Source organism: Haliotis asinina, chromosome 1 (assembly GCF_037392515.1).
Source record: "Haliotis asinina isolate JCU_RB_2024 chromosome 1, JCU_Hal_asi_v2, whole genome shotgun sequence".
NCBI lineage: Eukaryota > Metazoa > Mollusca > Gastropoda > Lepetellida > Haliotidae > Haliotis > Haliotis asinina.
The window spans coordinates 8,815,581-8,828,799 of NC_090280.1; the positions used below are offsets into that span (position 1 = coordinate 8,815,581).

At 41.0% G+C, this 13,219-nt stretch overlaps 1 pseudogene; it reads right to left on the reverse strand.

Annotated features, from left to right (window-relative positions):
- Positions 1-3,980: 3,980 nt before the first annotated feature.
- LOC137288190 (uncharacterized) lies at positions 3,981-12,201 on the reverse strand (annotated as a pseudogene).
- Positions 12,202-13,219: the final 1,018 nt, after the last annotated feature.

The following is a 13,219-nucleotide window of genomic DNA, read 5'->3' on the forward strand; positions in this document are numbered from 1 at the left end:
GAGTTTTCGTTTGACCCTTCACGTTAAAACATGTTAACAGATAATTGAGTCTTGAACTAATTCAGTTATTGATTTTATTATAAGGATTTCATGGCTTCAGGCAAAAGTTGCATTACGACGCATGTAACAACCAGCATAGATCCGCTAAACCCCGCGATACCGCGATACCGATCCAGAATCCAAATAATATTTTAGTGAGCATATTACTTTAGCTACATATTATCATGTTCGTTCCATACCAGCGTCTCTTAATGGAAATTATTGCACATGTTCATTCATCAGACCTCCCCACATGTACATTCCCCCGTTAAATAATGTTATGCCTCGCATAATCACGTGTGTTATATCTATAACAATACATGTGACTCATTACCGGTTACTCAGCTAACGCACGTATTAAGACACGGTCATAATACAACATCTAAAATAGCAAAACAACAGCAATACCCACAAAAGCAAACTAACCCTAACCAAAACAAACAGAGCACGCCTGAAGGGTTTAGGGTTGTCAAAGCAGACAGACTTTGATCATTACGAAGAGGTACAGCTATTCTCAGAACAGACATATCAATCTACTCGAACAGGTAAAGCGCTGGATGCATTTGACTGCCACTTAAAAGGAAGGGAATCCAACATGAGGAGAAAAATCCAAACATGTTCCACTGATGATGATTTATGTAGATTGCAAAACAAATACGTAAGTTTCCTACTCGGATCGCATAATGGCAGAATGTCATTCATTTAGTAATTTAAACCTTCAACGGATATAATTCACTGGATATATTTAGTCTGGTGGGTTGGCTTACAAGTTCAACACTGATGAAGTCGTTTCGGATCTCCAGATTTAAGAGGGCCATGATCCATTCTGTTCCAGGTATAGTTGCCTTATGGGCGACAGTAAACATATAGAGGTTGATAAGGGTTTCTTAAAGTGTGGAGAGAGGAGTCAACACTAAAGTACACTACGTCTAAAGCTTCGTGCATGGACACCCATAGTAACCTTCGTCGGAATCAACTCAGTATTTATACCACTAAATGTAAACCTACTACATATACTTCCAATACATACAAAGAGATGACACGCCGCGCTAACACACACACGTGGAGCTTTACCAAATTGCTTCATATTGCAGTATCATATCCCATCTCTCGTGCATTTCTGTAAATATATAATAAGTTGATTTTGAAGCACAGGCAAGACAGTAATTACGAAAGAGTGATACTTATGTTAGGATGTTAGGAGCAGGTGTTTGACATCCAGATCCATTGTTCTGGAGGTTTCGTCTCTTTCTGGAATCAAATCGTTTACAGTGGAAAGTGTTAAGCAGTACTGCAGGAATCTCCCCAACACACAATATTCAAGTATTGGTCTGCCCAGTCCGTAAGAGAAAATGTAGACATCGCTTAATGTATATCATTGATATACACGCTCAGCAAAACCGTCACGGATGCCACCCCATCCTTTTAGTCGTTGAATACTACAAGCTCTAGTAATTGTTGCAGGCACTTTATAGGAACTATACTGAACCGCAAAAGAAACGCAAGTCGGTTTTCAAAAATCTTACACTGCTATCATGGGTACTCATAAACTTAATTAATTGAAAAAAACAATGGACACATGATTGTTGATGAAATGGTGCATGATTTCTGTTGGAAAATTCATCTCTGTTAGCAAAACATTCAGCACCCATAAACAGTAAAAATGACATAACAGAGTCTCGTAATCAGTAACGTGTGTGACCACCATTGCTGTCGACACAGGCAGTACAGCGACGTCTAATCGAGTCAACAAGTCTCTGGGAGAAGGCTTGTGGCAGTTGATTCCATTCCCTTGTCAACCGTGCTTCCGAATCCCTCAGGTTATGAGGTGGACCAGCTGTGTGCATTCTTCTTCCAATTTCTTCCCGCACGTGTTCTATCGGTGCCATATCGGGGGATAGAGAGGGCCAGGGCAGCACAGGAATGTTGTTTGCTCTCAGAAAGTCCATGGAGACCCGTGCCGTGTGAGGACGAGCATTGTCTTGCTGGAAGATTTGGAGCGGACGCTGTGCTTGGAAAAGGGGTACAACGTGTTGTTGGGGAACTTGATCTCTGTAAACAACAGCAGTCACACGTTGACGAAACACCGGTGGTGTTCTGTGGTGGTAGCTGAAGCCTCCCCAGACCATCAGACTTCCTCCTCCCTAGCGGTCAGCCTTCACAACGCAACAGTTGGCGTAACGTTCATTACGTCGTCTCCATACACGTACTCAGCCGTCGGCGTGAGACATGTTGAACCTGGATTCCTCAGAAAACAACACTTGCTGCCATTGTTGACGCCGCCATCGTTGATGTTGTCTGGCCCACTGCAAGCGTTGTTCGCGGTGACGCTAAAATCGGTCTAACATAAGGACGTCGACATCTGATGCCTGCTGCCCTCAGTCGACGATGAACGGTGTCTGCAGAGATGTGGTGACGTGGTCCTTGGATGGTTGAAGCCGTCTGCGTCGCTTTTTGTTGTCGGTAACGAAGGTGAGTAACCCGGATGTGGCCATCTTGAGCTGGCGTTGTTACTCTCGGCAGTCCAGATCTTGGTCGGTCCTGAATATTTCCCGTCTGTTGATGCCTTGCCGAGAGTCTTGTGATTGTTGCAATGTGACACTGGAAGTGCCTGGCGACCGCAGTTGCTGTGGATCCGGCCTGCAGCATCCCAATGGCGATCCCTCTTTGCTATTGAGTTAGACTTCGCATATTTTCTAAGCTATCTCCCGTTGCATTTGGTAATGTGCGATGTTTCTGAATGGCGTACCTACTAAAGGGCCCATCAAGCACGAAAAGCACATGTATTGTGAGCAGCACGAAAATGTCATGCAAAAAGCAAAAATGCATCACTAAGGTCGCGTTTGCGCAATTTCACCAAGAAAAAACGGAAACAACATTAAAGTCATCGTGGGGACCGTGGTTTGATAAAAGTGTAATATGCTTTACTGCGAGAAAAGTATTGAACTGAACGTTTGCAATAAAATGAACTTGCGTTTCTTTTGCGGTTCAGTATATTTTCTTAGTTCGTAACGAAATAGCTATTACCTAAGTATGACGCGAGCGACTCAAAACATATACTGTTTAAACAACATAAATTGTTTCCTTCCAAGAACGTGTCCTGTCTAGCGTGAAGACTCACTATCCACCCCCACCCCACTATACACCCTACACAGATGCATCCCCAACTCTTACGTTTGTATGTATTGTTAAGGACCATCCCACTTCAGACACTTATATCTTCTTCACTGGTGTACATTACAATATCAGGTGTTGTGCAAGGTGCTGTGACGGACAATCAAAGACTATAAAACTACAAAAGAGCAGGTCGTTCTTTCATTTTTTAACCCTGACACCGGTTATCTATCCAGTTAACTGATATTACGAAAACAACTTTCGTAATTTCAACAGCTGTCCGCTACTTTGGCTGGCAATCAACGAACCTAACCACACGATTCATGAAGTCACCCCTGATCACAGCATTGGGGTCTCTGGTTAGTGTGTAGTCTATACTGACAACACATGACATATATCTACACCTACATATGTACACCTGTACAATGAAGAAACAATCTGACCCATGTATATGGCCAAGTATTGGTAACCAGAATAACTGACATTATTTACTTCATAAGGAATTCCCAACGTATTTCACTGTACATACAATCTTACACGGTGTGGCTTTTCATTCCATGACTATACCTACAGAGTAATGAAAACATGTCCCTATCTAACCTCGCAATATTCCAGCAATATCACGGCGGGCTACACCAGAAATGGGCTTCTCAGATTTTGGGGAATCGAACCCTGGTCTTCAGCGTGACGAAAAAACTTGTAACCACTAGGCTATCTCACCGCCCGTCAATTCAGTAGCAAAAAGATGAACTAGAGTGAAATTTATTTGAATTCCGAAACTTGAAACAGAACAAATCATACTGTTGATCCAATAAAATGATGACTTATCATACTGATGTAGTATCACTCTTTGTTGTCGTATACTCCAGCTTGTTTTCAGAGGCATACAGTTCATTAACACATGCTTGATCATCTTCTGGGACAATCTTCTGTACAATGTGTGTTCACCGTTAGTGACGACATCTGCGACACTAGCATAACCTGCATCGATCACATCTACCTTGTGGGATCGACCTGGACCAGATGGTGGTCGTATAGAGTTATTCACTTCCACGACAGCATAAGCAGCACATGTGGGTTGCCCCACAGTTATGTATGGAGGCGAACAAGATTGAACTGACGAGCGTTGTTTAATTCGATTTACCTTTCTCTTCACGACAAACACGATGACGATGGCGACGACGACGATTAGAACCAGACTGCCAACTACAGAAGCAGAAATGATTAGCACTGAGGATGTCGCTACTTGGTCCACTGGTTTTCTTTCTGTAACATAGGGGAAGTTTAAGTAAGAGCATGATATATGATTTCAATTAGACCCAAAAGTGATATGAAATGAAATGTGGAAGAGGTTGTGGTTCACATCACATCAAAATATGATCAACACGACGAGAGCAACCCGTGGCAATGTTAAGGAATATAAACATCTACTACACTCAGCCGTCACCCGACAACCACCCGCTGCCGCCATATGCAGAAATTGGGACACGCGACCGTGTAGTCGATCGAAAGAAAGCAAGAAATTGTGATGAGGGCAACGTAATAAATATGAATTGTTTTGGAAATTGGCAAGGACTGATATGAAACGTGACAGTGAATTGTTGTAAGTAAAGTCACGCCATGGAAATACGATTTTCGAATTAATACACGCAGCGTCGTGTCCAAGGGTTGCGAGGATAAGTTGAATCAGATTGCTGTGTTACTCATGCACAATGAGTACAGTTATAGCACGTGGGCATCGTACAGTTCTGAGCCTACAATACTTCTGGTATGTGCAAGGTAAAAATCATCGTTTGGTATTGAAAATAGTTTATATCATTCACACAAAGGTAATATTGACATGTAGGTTTGAATAAATAAATTATTTTTCAATATCATGCAATTACGTTCATAACGCACAATGGACACAATGTGTGAAGCCCATCTCCGGTGCCCTCCGCCGTGATATCGCTACACGCGACGTAAAGCTCAGACTCGCCCACTCACAATATGCCAATACACTTACACAGTAGTGTTTATTGGATAAACAATAAATTTACGTAATTATTTTTTACGGAATTACATTTATACAAGAGGTTGCTCTATCGATAGCTCCAGTTTATTATTCATGAATGGCAAACTCAGTATTTAGATTCTGGGCATGATGTAAGGATACCCTTCACATGGAATACAATTACGAAGAAACCAAATAGTGACAGGATAGTGGTAACCCGTGGCATGATATCGTTACTATATAAGCATTATTGTGTTTTGGCACGGGACATATGCTTGTGGTTTTAGGATCTCTCACTCAAGAAACACACATTACTCACTGTTGTTGAGTCGGGTCACAACGCCGCAGCAGAGATTCCAGTGCTGCACTTGACAGTTGAATAGCAGCCTTACCCCACCCAAGTGTGTTTCAGTCACATTGAATGTTATTGGTGAAAGACCCCGGTCACCAGCATGTAGTAATTGCGAGACGTCACCTGTCTGCAGTGTGAAGTTTGAATCTACAGAACAGTAGGAGCCCCGGATATCGTAATACGCAGTAACATCCACGGTCAATGTCACTTCCTCGTGCAGGGTTAGAACCTCTGTGTCGTTGTCACTGGTGATGATACATTCCGGTCTCTTTGGGGCTGTTAAATGAAATGGCTAAACTAAGAAGCCACGATAGTATAATACTGACGTTCAGTACATGTTGCTATAAGGATGTAAACATAAAATCATATATTTATGGATATTTACTACTCATAAAATGAAAGATTCAAGATGTATATATGTATGCATGCGTGTGTATGCGTGCGTGCGTGCGTGCGTGCGTGCGTGTGTGTACCAAAACACAACATATATGTATATATATAGAGACCATTTTGAATATGACATAGGTACTGAAGATGTGACGCTCGCTAAAAACAAAAGTAACTTCACACCTAAAGCTGGTACAAATAAAGCCCCTGATAAAGTCCTTGAGCAATATAAGGAATTGCCTTTCACAGAACATTCTTATAAAGGTAGATCTAACATTTCGGGTAAAAACAGAACGCCTTAAACTCGTTCTCCAAAATGAATTCATTGTGAATAAAAAATCCGATAAAGACGGAGCCTGTGACAGTTTTCATGGACACCAACTATTATCTGCAGCTGTCACTAGACATTCTTACACATGGTATATATTAAGCTTCCAGAAAGCTCGGAAAACAGTAATCTTCAATCTTAAAAAATATATATACTTGACTCCTATTCCAGTAAAAAAAAAGATCACTTGATTAATTTCGAATAAAATGAAAGTATCTTCTACAGACTTCCTCAAATTCACAAAAGGGCGGTTATTAAGTTCAGTAAAAGTCTATCACCCAATCTGCGAATGATTTAAAATTACGACCTATTATTGCGGGGCCACAATGTCCAACACGTAGGTTAAGCAATTTTGAAGATATACACTCTCTCAAAAACCTCTCCCAGAGGTTCATCTGGGAACAAAATATCTGTATTTTGAATGACAATAGCACAGTAAATAAACCCCTCACAGATATCAAGCTTTGTATGATGAGGGTCAATGGGAAGCTGCACCAAATGAAGGTACGTTTATGTCACGACAACCCCAGCGCTGCACCGGAACCGGCTTTAATGTCAGTGCCTACATCCTACAATGCTTGCCGTAGTTTGTGAAGCGTCTGATGTCGTTAAAGCCGTCGATCAAGATAATTCCAAAGGTGTTCAAGTGGTTTAAAATCTGGTGATACAGAGAGCCATGGAAGCACGGTTATATTTTGGCTGGTGAAGAAGTTCATTGTGATGCGTACTGTATGAGGTGTGCCGTTATCCTGCTGAAAATTTTGTATCTGTTCGTAAACGGGAAAGATTTTACCTCTTTAATGAATGGCGGTAAGATTACCCTCTATAAGCATTTAGTCAGTTCTTTCGATTTTAAGAAATGTTTTCGCCCACACCGTTGCACTTCCCCATCCAAATCTGTCAACCTACGTGTTTATGATTACTGTTTTTACCAGGTGATATGTTTTGGTGACTGATTAATCATTTAAACATGTACTAGTATTCAATATAATTTGGTGTCATAATATTTTTATAGTCTGACTGGGATTAAAGTGGGTTGAAAAATTACCCGTGCGTTTCTTTTTTCACCCAACACGTCAAAACCCATTTACAGGGTAATACTGATTTCCTCAATAGTCTCCCCAAATCAGTAGAGGGGGGTACAAACTTGGTACGTTTTGTTGTTAATCTCTACACCAATAGTCCACATGATCTAGGAATATAAGCTATGAGCTACTGGCTACAAAAAGGTCTGTCTGTGATTCCAGATCGAATACCTAAGCAATTCATTACCGAAAGAATAAAGCTCATCCTGAGCAATAGCACTTTTCGTTTGGATGGTTCCCATTATAAACAAGTTAATGGTACTGCACAAATATGGCTCCTACCTATGCAACCTTTGTTCTAGGATACTTAGAGGAACTATATTCTAAAATAGAAGAGACGTTTGGCGAACTATTTAATTTTAACATCAATGAAGAGATTCTTAGATGACTGCTGTTTTATTCTCTGGAAACGAAGTGAAAGTGATTTGGAATTTGATTTCCAACATGCTACAAAATTTACACCCAAGTTTGTCTTTTACGAGAGAGATAAACAGTAAACATTTTCCTTTCCTTGATGTGCACGGTTCAATATCAAACAACATTGTAAAAGGATATACATTATATAGTATCAGATTCAAAATAGACTACTACTATCTAGACTACAATTGATGTCACCCACGTCACACAACAGACAGTGTTCTTTACTCTTTAGCGCGAAGAAAATGCAGCAGTTTCAAATCCAGACCGTGTAGACTTCAGGCTAAATGAATTAAAAGTTTTATTTAACACAGAAACAACGAGACAAGTAGTTAACTATTCTCTTGCTAAAGCAAAACAACTGAACAGAAGTGAACTGCTAAACATTAAGGAATCATGAATTGTCCTTCCAATTGTATACACCTTAAACCCTCGAAATCCTTAACTATTAACTAACGTTTGTGAACCTCGCCTGCCCCTACAAAAATCGACATTTTAAAAGATAAACTATCAGAGGGCAAGTTGATTAAAAGCAATGGTCATGGAAAGATTACCAAGCAAATTTTGAAGATGGCAAACTTTGTAAAAGCCTTGTTAAAAAACATAATCTGTAACAAAATGCGAGAGATCACATTGTGATACACGCCAATATCTAATAGAGGGAAATGTATACCAGTTCAAAACTGATCAAATCTTCGAAGTACATGAAAATATGACAGGTGCACCTCAGAATCTCCTATATGTCATAAAGTGCACTGGATGCGGCGAGGGGTATATCGGACAGACGGGAGATAAACTGCGTTCAAGAGTGAGAGTTCACAAACAGTAAATTCTTGACCGACAACTAAACAGTACTTATAAACAGAATAGAATGTATTTCAAAAATCTAGTTTAGAACAGTTTACTGAAGTGAGAGGATAGTAAGTCAAAACGTTTGATGGTTACTACATTATTTTCCTATATTTAGAAGCTAGATCAACACCTGCTTATACACTTGGTTATATGTTTCATTTGGATGCGTTAAGACTAACCGAATTTAGTCACCCCAGCACACTCTTTACTCCACTGACTGCTGTCACATCTAAACAGCAGTCCTACTTTGCCCAGATGGGAGTCCGTCACATTTAGTGTTACTGGTGAGGTGTTGTCCGTGACACTTGGTACAGAGTCAGCTTCCGTCAGCAGGGTTGTCACATTTCCGGTCAGGAGGGATATGTTGTGGACGGTGGAGCAGTAGTAGTCTCGTACGTCCACCGTAAGGGACACATCCTGGTACTGGACAAGTGAGTTAGTGTTCTGCTTACTGGTGATGCTACACGTTGGCGTCTCTGAAGCATTCAAACTTTAGAAATGATAACATAGTTTGAATAAATGAAAGTAGAGTAAACAAATTTAATAAATGTTTCATTGACATTTCTCACTGAAGTATATGAACTGACCATTCACAAACGTATTGAAACATGTACTTAGCAAACCCATTGCTACAGCCTTCGCGTGTTCATTTGTGTCTTTTGACACCAGAGGCAAACAGCATTTGTGTTAAATGAACGCGAATTTCGATTCTAGTTTGGAACAGACACGTCAGTTATTGGCACATGTGCCGTCATCAGTCAGGACATTTCGGGTAGTATCGAGTACGTAAGACAGTTTAACGAATGAGTAGGGTTGATCGTCTTTCAAGACAAGAACATATGTTGCTGAGGATTTAACGTGTACATAGATAGATGCATTAAACCAAACGTCAGTCAATTCGAATTCGTGTGTTTGAGTTCATTTCAAATTCAGTAAAAACTTATACCAAATAATAGGCGTCCGAACAAGAATATATGTTGGCGGGGAACTGCTCTTTTGACTACATAGGTTACTTAAAGAAATCCTGACAACGGTCCTTTTCTTAAAGCTTTGGTGTCGCATTGTCATCACTATTGTACCATTCGGTTCTCTCGAAAAGGGGAAGCATGATCCCTGACATGGTTATTGAGACGCATCACTGCGCTATGATCGACCACGCGACAATGAAACAATCTGTAATATGTAATTCACTTCAGAAAGGGTCTGACCTTAAAACCGCAAACTGAATGTCGTTTAAGGGTTACCTAAATATCCAGTTCTACAGATCCTTTTTTTTGAAAGTAGGTAAAACAACTAAAACATGTACGCAAAATAGACACCCTTTTATAAATTGACACTATGCTAGCTTTGATTAACAGGACAGTTACTGTGAGTAAATAATAACGAGCCTGGCCTCATAACACAGAGGCACCCGTGAAGAGCCACCTCCTCTTGGTGATTGCTGGGTAACGCTAAGAGCTCTTCAAACCCCCCGTGTGGACCCGGGTCAACTAGGTCCATAGCACCCCATTGCTGGTCGCAAGGAGCGACCGAATTGGGCAACCTGTTTGCCGTGGGTTGTGTCCCGTGTCGGTGGAGGATGGGATCCTGGTGGTTGAGGGCAATGGGATTTTGAAACCATGTTCCTGTTGCTTAACACACCACTTTGGCCCTGACTTCACCTAGACGGGTGGTAGAACTGGCCCGGTTCTATCAATCGGCTGGTCACGCCAAGCCCTGTGCATGGTGAATATTTTTGCACATTTCATTGGGTTTTGGCAATTTTGACATCTACTGCATGCCTTATTGGTTATTGCACATTGTACTTATTATTCGGTATTGGCAATTTTGATATCTACTGCGTACCTTATTGGTTATATTATCCTGCCTAGAGTCCCATGCCAGAAGGCGGTGGCTCTTGGGCCAATCTGGTAAACCATTTTTATGATGGTTTTACTTGAGTATACTCCCCTGGTATCCCTGGTGTCGCCTGTTGGAGATCCGCAGGCGTAAGGCATCGTCCTTGTTGACACTCCGTGGTGGGTGGGGACCTAGGGGAATGAATCAAAATCACTACAACCATGGAACCCCCGATGAAAAAACGTTCACACGAATCTAATGATTTGTATGATACTGATGAACTGCGAACGCCTCCTGTGACTAATGAAAATTGGCCCAGATTTTTGGTTATCACTTCAGTAGATGGTAATCCATTGAAACTAAATCCTTTTGCTGTTGAAAAGGCAATTCAAGGAATCGCTGGCGATGTTGAAGATGCTAGAAGGTTGCGTAGTGGGTGTCTATTGATAAAATGTAGACGACACAAACAAGCCGTTAGTCTTCTTTCCATCAAGACCCTCGCAAATATTCCAGTGGTGGTTTCCCCGCATCGGTCCCTGAACAGCTGCAAAGGGATAGTGCGTGATAATGGTCATCTCCTTGCTGACATGACAGAGGATGACATTTTGCAAGAACGAAAACCCAACATGTTGTAGCTGTGAAACGCTTTTCTTCAAAACGCCATGGTGAAATCTTTAAGACCAACACATATCTTTTCACGTTTGGTCTTCCGAAAATTCCTAGTTCGATTAAAGCAGGATATTGTAGTATCAAAGTGGATATTTACATTCCTAATCCACTGAGATGCTACAAGTGTCAACGTTTTGGCCATGGATCCAACACATGTACTAAACCAGCTGCTTGCCATTGCTGTGGTGGTAGTTGTGCAGACAGTAATGTGTGTACGAACGATCCTTCATGTGTTAACTGCGGCGGTGATCATATGTCGTCTTCAAAGGAATGCCCAACATGGAAGCGTGAGTCAAAAATACTTAAAATCAAATATGAACGGAATATCTCATTTCAAGATGCGAAGAAAATCGTTCTAGATGAAGAAGAATCCACACGCATTTCCTATTCTGCAGCCGTGTCACGACCAACTTCACAGTCTGCCCAGTACCCTGCTAGTCGGCATATTTCATGTAAAGATATTGGATGTCAAACAGTTTACACATGGACAACAACACAGTCTCCTCAACGAATGCCGTTCACTTCCGATTCAGTTGTTATCCTCGAATCTACCTCCTCCCAAACAACTTGTCAAAACGTACTGTCATCTCAGTCATCTCAGTCAACGTCATCAGAAACAAATGGAAAACATGTTGTAAAAAACAAAACAAAACCCAGGACGGAATCGTCCCAAAAGTCGCAGAGTGGCAGGCCATTTAAAGGATCTGACAACAAGATCCAGTTGTTTAACAAATATGGCTCCCTTGAAGATGTCTGATAACATTCGGCACAGGACACATAGCCTATCGCCCTCAAAGAAAGGGCGGGGTCGATCCCCAATTAATGCCCCCAAAAGGTGATTTCTTCGCACATATTACAGTGGAACTGTAGAGGATTACGAAACAACTTCACAGATTTAGAACTTTTGGTTCAGGATTTCAGACCATCTGCACTGTGTTTACAAGAGACGTATCTGAAATCCACAGATAACTTCGATTTAAAGAATTATGACTGTTATCATCGGTATTCTCCAGGTGGTGATAGGGCCACTGGAGGCTCTTCTATTTTGGTGAGTCGGGGTACGATTCATAGTCCTATTTCACTTGATACCCATCTTCAAGTTGTGGCTGTCCGCGTGACTCGACATGTTGTAATTACTCTGTGTTCACTTTATATCCCACCATCATCTTCCATACAGCAACGTGATATTCAGATGCTTTATGACCAGCTTCCAAAACCATGTATAATCATGGGCGATTTAAATGGTCATAACCCACTTTGGGGTAGTACCACCACAAATGCAAAAGGAAAGATACTTGAGGATTTCTTTTCCAATAATGAGTTGTGTATTTTCAGTGATGGTTCTCAAACATATCTTCACCCGGCAACTGGCTCTTACTCTTCTCTGGATCTCTCGGTTGCGGAGCCTACTTTATATAATGAATTTGAATGGTCAGTCCACGATGACCTTTGTGGAAGTGACCATTTCCCTACTATTCTCTCAGCCATAAACCCCAGTCATGCCCCACCTTCATCCAGTTGGAACTTTAAAAAAAGCTGACTGGTCTTTATTCAAGACCTTGTGTAATAAAAGATTAAAGCCCGAGATATTTCTGGACGTTTCTGATCCTATTCAAGTTTTTTCTGATGAACTGACTATGATTGCTGAAGATTGTATTCCCAAGTCCTCTATGGTTCCACATATTCGCAAACCATGGTTTAACTGTGACTGCAAGCAAGCTAGAAAGGCGAGGAAGAAGACGGAAAGATACTTCCGACGACATCCAACAGTCCATAACTTAAATCAATTCAAGATTTCAAATGCCAAGGCTCGCCGCACATTTAAAAGAAATAAACGCAAAATTATGTTTCTAACATTAACTCACTAACACCTCTTTCAAAGGTATGGAATATGGTGCAGAGGATTAAAGGCAAAGGGTCTAAATGTTGTGTTCACCATATCAAGGAGGGTGATACTCTTCTTACAGATAAATCTGACATTGCTAATAAGATTGGTGAAACGTTAGGTAAGCATTCCTCTTCGTCCAATTATTTACCAGCCTTTCAGAAATTTAAGGATCAGCAGGAAAAAAAGATAATCAGTTTTAATTAAATTTTTTTAAGTTTAAATTAGCTTTACAATATATTACAAAACTATACTCTAA